The following is a 5939-nucleotide window of genomic DNA, read 5'->3' on the forward strand; positions in this document are numbered from 1 at the left end:
ATTCGAAACTTGCATCATTTCATGTTGCTTATTTTTTGGGTCACAGGAAAGCACATATGTAAATGCCCACCTAGGGTGGCCGATTGTCCTGGTTTTCAGGAGACTGAAAGGTTTTCTGAGACGTGGACTTTCAGTGTGAACACCGGAAGTGTCTCCGGAGAACGGATGATTGGTTGGTCGATACATCCTTAATTGACCTCATTTGTTCTTTGTGTCTTTTGTGTGGTCCTGAGAGTCTATGAACACAAACGCACTCACAGAATTCAGATGAGACAATAATTCTGAGACAAAGGAATAAAAAGTGGGTGTAAAGAAAAATCAGCGATTTCCACTAACGTACGGTTCCCAGACACTCAGATCACAGGCAATCACTTGGGTGCTTGTTAAAACCACAGATTTGCAGCCTCCTCTGGGCTTTCCCTCTTCAGCCTGAGGTTCTCAATCTTCAGCAAGCATCAGCATCACGTGGGGGCGGGGTGGGGTGGGGCTCAACACACAGATTGCTAGGCCCCACCTCAGGGTTTCTGATTCAGAATCCGCATTTCCAGCCAGCCACCAGGTGATGAAAATCCTACTGCTTCAGGCCCACACTTTGAGAACTCCTGGACCAGCAATTCATCTCGTGCTTCCCATATCACTTCTCTCACAAGTCCTCTCCTCTTTCTCACAATTGGACATGACCTCCATCTCAGCAGTTGGTCACACCAGATTGAAATTACTTATTGAAACATCAACCTGCCCCTTCTGCGAGCTGTCCAAGGGCGGCCTTTTCCTTTGTGAGTCCCAGCCCCTGTGCTGGAATGGAGGTGTGTGTGTGTGTGGGGGCGTGGGTGGGGGGGGGGTGGGGGGGGTTCATGAAACTTCTTTGGTTTTGATAAATCAAGGACTTGGGAGCTGGTTCAGAGTAAATTCTGAATGATGCCGTGGATGGTAAATCCCACAGGATGATAACGAGGAAGGGGAGGATGGTGGTGGTGGGTGACACTTGGCCCAACCAGCCTGACCTGGGCAGTGCGGATTGAGGACTCTCTTGCACACAGTAGAGAACAAATTCTCCTGTCTGAGAACTGGGCAAACTCTTTTACTAAGACATCTTCTCAGTTCAATCTGCCACCAGGGTTCTGGCATCTCAGTAGAGGTCCAGCTCAGTACCCCAGCTCCATCCCTTTGTGACTTAATTGTTCACGCCTACAAAAAATTGGGGACAGAGGTAAATTTAAGTAACTGATTCCTTTGGTGTGCTTTGCAGAGTGCTGAAACACTTCCTCTACTGGCCTCTACTTGTCCCAGATTTCCACCATTAGAGAGTCATTCCTTTGGATTGGTCTCTTGTGGGGAAGGGGTGACTTTCTCCAATCTTCCTAGTCTGGGGAGAGCTCTCACTAGATGCCTTCAAGGGTGTCTGAAGGAATGTGTCTCATTTTCCATTATGTCCTTAATGTTTACCACAGTCCTTAGCACATAGTTGCTCAAGAAATGTTTGTTGACAGAATGAATGGATTCTTGGACACCAATCGCAATGGAGGCTGGCATGGAGTGGTGGAGAGAGCCCTGGCCTCGAGTCCACTCTGCTTGGCTGTCCCTGCCTCACTCTCTAACTTAGGGCAAGGCCTTCCTCCTCCAGGTCTCGGTGCTCCCATGGGAACAGTGAGACTATAGATGGAGGGTCTCATGCAGTCTCTGCTTACTTCATACCACAGGCACTAGTTCCAGCTCTTGGCCTTTTTCACATCCTTTAAATAACCAGGTACCTTCCTATCTCAGGGCCTTTGCATGTGCTGTTTCCACTGCATGGATTATCCTCACCCTCTTTCCATGGAGAGTTTTGTTTGTTTGTTTGCTTTTTAAGCATCTTTTAAGTCTGTCCCCTTTTAACCCCTCAGAGAGGATCGGTTGGGATGTCCCCAACGACAGTTTTTCTACATCTGAGCAAGGAATGATACAGTTTGCATCCTTTCCTTTGTCCACGTCTGAGTTTTCTGGTATTCTGTAAATTCCAGGAGAGCATGGACGGTGCAAATCCCAACGCCTAACGCCGTACTGCACTTAGTAGGTGCATAGGAATTAATTTGCTTAATTGAAGCCGGCCCTCCGAGCAGAGGTTGTGTCCCTCCGTGGACAGCCAGCAGGTGTCGCCACAGACCGGAAGGAGGCAAAGCGGCGCGGCGGGCCGGTCTGGGGTAGAGAGGCCTCACCTGGCGGCGGCCCCACCTGGCGGCGGCTTCACCCGCCCGCCCCGCACCCTGCGGAAGCCAGGAGCTCAGCCCTGGCGTCACCTGGGCAATTGGGAAAGCAGCGCCGGGAGCCACGGGGAGGGGAGATGAAAGGCGGGTGGCGGGTGTGGGCCGCTTGCAGCGCCAGGAGAGCGGGAGCCCCGCCCCGCGCCGGGGACCAGGTGAGTCAGGGCCCCGGCCTCGCGGGAGGAGGGAGGTGGCCCGGCCCGAACCCGGATGCTCATGCTGCTGCTTGGCCTCTGACCTGCTGGGTGACTGTGGGCAAGTCCCTTTACTCTCTGGGCCCCAGCGTTCTTGGTCTCATAAAATCCCTGAGATACGTTTCTGTGGCTCCAGGTAATAATAACGTTCGCTCATCAGCAGTGTATTGCATTTTCTATTCGAGTCTCAGGATAACTCGCTGAGTTCCTATTTTTCTTACCTCCATTTTAGGACGCACCAGAGAGGAACAGAGAGGTGAGGTCACTGGCTCAGGGTCACACATCACTCGTTAGCAAGTTGCAGAGTGGGGATTTCAACCCAGGTCTGCCTCCAGAGGCCAAGCTCTGACCGGTTGTGTCCCCTTGTTTGACCACCGAGTTCCGAGTAAGAGACACACACCTTGTTTTTAATTGAATCACTTAATTTCTATTTAGTTATTTTCATCTTCTTTATTTATTGCGGTAAAATATGCATAACATGAAATGTGTCATTTTAACCATTTTGAAGTATACAATTCAATGGCATTTAGTACATTTATAATGTTGTGCCCCCTACCACCACTATTTAGTTCCGGAATATTTTTGCCCCCACCCCCCCAAAAAAAAACCCCCCAAACAACTCAGACCAATTAAACAGTCACTCCCAATTCTCCCTTCCCCCAGCCCCTGGCAACCACTAATCTGCTTTCTGGATTTGCCTATTCTGGATATTTAATTTTATTTTTGGCTTCATTCTATACAGGCCATCCTCCCTGTTTCTCAGGAGGCCAAGAAATTAAAATCCTTAAGTCAGCGGTTCCCAAACTTTGCTATATGTTGGAATCACCTGGAGACTTCAAAAAACAAAACAAAACAAAGAACCAAACCACCAATGCCTGGCTCCCACCCCCAGACGTTTGGATGTAATTGACCTGTGATCTGACCAGGGTATCAATTGGAGAAGGTCCCCAGGCATTTCTAATGCACGGCTAAGGTTGAGAACCACCACCTTAGAACCTCAGACCTCACAGAGCCCTGTGCATCCCTTTTACAGACGGGAATGTTGAGGCCCAGGGAGAGGGGTATTTGCTTAGTGTCACACAGAATGTTTGTGGCGGTGACATACCCCAGTGACATACCCCTCCCATCCTGCTGCTTTTCTCGGTATTTAACTTCTCTGTGCCTCAGTTTCCTCATTTGAAAAGTGTGGGCTTTCATGTACCTGCTGTAGGGTTGTTCTGCCGATCAAATGCGACTGTTATGCCTGTGAAGTGTTTTGCGCAGTGCTAGGCTTACAGCAAAGGAGATCGTTTACGGTTGTTGTTATCATGTACTGGGGTAGAGAAATGAGTGGGGTAATCGAAGGACCCAGAGCTCATTGAGGAGAGGGGCTGGGAGTCTTCACTAGGTCTGCGCATTCCGTGCAGACCTTGACATTTGATGCAAATGTATTCAATGTGGCACAGAGCTCTTGGCTAGAATCACTATGTCCTCTCGGCCTCTGCTCACGCTGAGCTCCTTGCCTGGAATGCCTTCACCTTTTCCACTTCACCAGGCCCTATGCATTCTTTAGGCCGAGGGCAGTGAGATGCATTGAATCTGGCCAGCTGGGAACAGTCAGCTCCTTTAGAAAGCTCTCTGTGTGTGTGTGTGTGTGTGTGTGTGTGTGTGTGTGTGTGTGTCTTGTATCTATGACTCAATTACATTGCCCTCTTAGGGGCCAGCTCCACGTCTCCTATACCTCGCCTGACACCGTGGGGCCAATCACACATAATGAGGCCTTGATTGACCTTCAGCTCCTGGGCTTGGGGAGGGTTGGGGACAGGGTCCTCTGCCCCTGCTGGTGGTTGTCTGTCCCCACATGTGCATCCCAGGGAGGAAAATCATTCTGGGCACCTCAGCCTCCCTGCCCCTGCCCTGTGTTCTTATTGAAGCCTCATTGTTTAAGGGGATCGAGGTGGCAGTGTCCAGCATCAGGAAAGGTGGGTCCAGCCTCAGGGCATGAATTAGGCTGTGTCTTTAAGTAGTCATGCTAAACCCGGTTCCTTTGCCTGGCTTCTTTGGCTTGGGGGAAGCCATGTGACTCAGCTCTGGCCAGTGGGGCCCAATGGCTGCTCTGTGGGGAATTCTAAAGAATGTCCTACCTCTTCTCCCCACTGCTTTTGGAGGCTGGCAGGTGAGGGTCAGGGCAGAGTGGAGCCCACGAATTGAGGTCAAGAGATGACATCAACCCAGAACCTTGGCCCCCCTGAGCTGCCAACTAGCCCTGGGCAGCCCGTGCTGGGCTTGTTAGGTGAGAAAATTGAACCCTTGTTTGGTAAGGCGCTCCTTACAAAGGAGGTGAGATATTCTGTTACTTGCAGCTGAGCACATTCCTAACTACTCCAAGTCCTCCCCTCTTTAAAGACAGAAGAAAGGCCAGGGGCCCGGGGTTGATTTCATCACTTCCTTTTCCAAGGTACCTAATGCTAATAGCCCTTGGGGTTTAGTTTCCCTTGCAACAATTGTGTTGATAAAGGCTGTTTTGTAACACTCCCTCTGTGCTGGTACTTTATTTGGGCTGTTTTATGTGAGGCGCATGCAATCCCATGACATGTTTGCAGATGAGGAATCTGGGACTGGGGTGAGATCCAGAGCTTGATAATTGAGAGCTCGGTTCTATTTCCTGAAGCAGACAAAGCCTTATCCCCCTTGCAACCTGGCCTCCCTCACTTCCATCCCCTTATTCTCATTTTTCCCCCCAATGTGCAATTCTTGCACACAGTAGGTGCCTAATAGAGACAAGGAACGCTATCCAGCCTCCGCTGTCTGGCATCACCAGCCATTCACCAATAAATATATGCTAAACATCCCCCGTTTTTAAAGGTGTGTGTGTGTGTGTTGGGGGGGTAGAGGTGGAGAAAATGGGACTTGTAAAAATAACAGCTCCCATTTATCAAAGGCTTGCTACGTGCCAGGTACTGTGCTTTACAGTTTTTGTTTAATGCCGGCAATAGCTCTGGGGAGTTTTTCAAGAAATCAAGCCTCTGTGAGGTCAAGTGATTTGCCTAAAGTCACCCAGAGTGGGTTTGGATCCAGATATGTCTGGCTGGAGCTGGTGTCTTAGCCTTGAGCAGAATGTAGACATGTCCACAGTCGACTGTCACTCACCAGAGGGGAGGGTCCTTTCTCGTTAAAGGGCGTTTCACTGGACAGGAGGCACCTGAGCTGAGCCTTGGACACACAGGACACCCAGAGCAGGAAAGGGTGGCATTCTTCTTGGAAGCGAGGGCTTGGGCCACGTGGAGATGGGACAGTGTGTGTTTCTTTGCGGAGTGGGGATTATAATGAGAAAAGCAGACCAGATGGTCCCTGTGTCTTAGTTATAAGAGGTGTTGGTTAGAATGGTGGCTTAGGTCCTAGGATACCATTGGCTTCTGAGGGGCGCTGCCCAGACGAGTGCCAATTCTAAAGGCCCCTGTCAAGGACTCATCCATCCTGATGCTGGCACCACAGCTGCTTCAAAGGAGCTGATGGTCTCCTGGGA

Source organism: Rhinolophus sinicus, linkage group LG16, assembly GCF_036562045.2.
Source record: "Rhinolophus sinicus isolate RSC01 linkage group LG16, ASM3656204v1, whole genome shotgun sequence".
Lineage (NCBI taxonomy): Eukaryota > Metazoa > Chordata > Mammalia > Chiroptera > Rhinolophidae > Rhinolophus > Rhinolophus sinicus.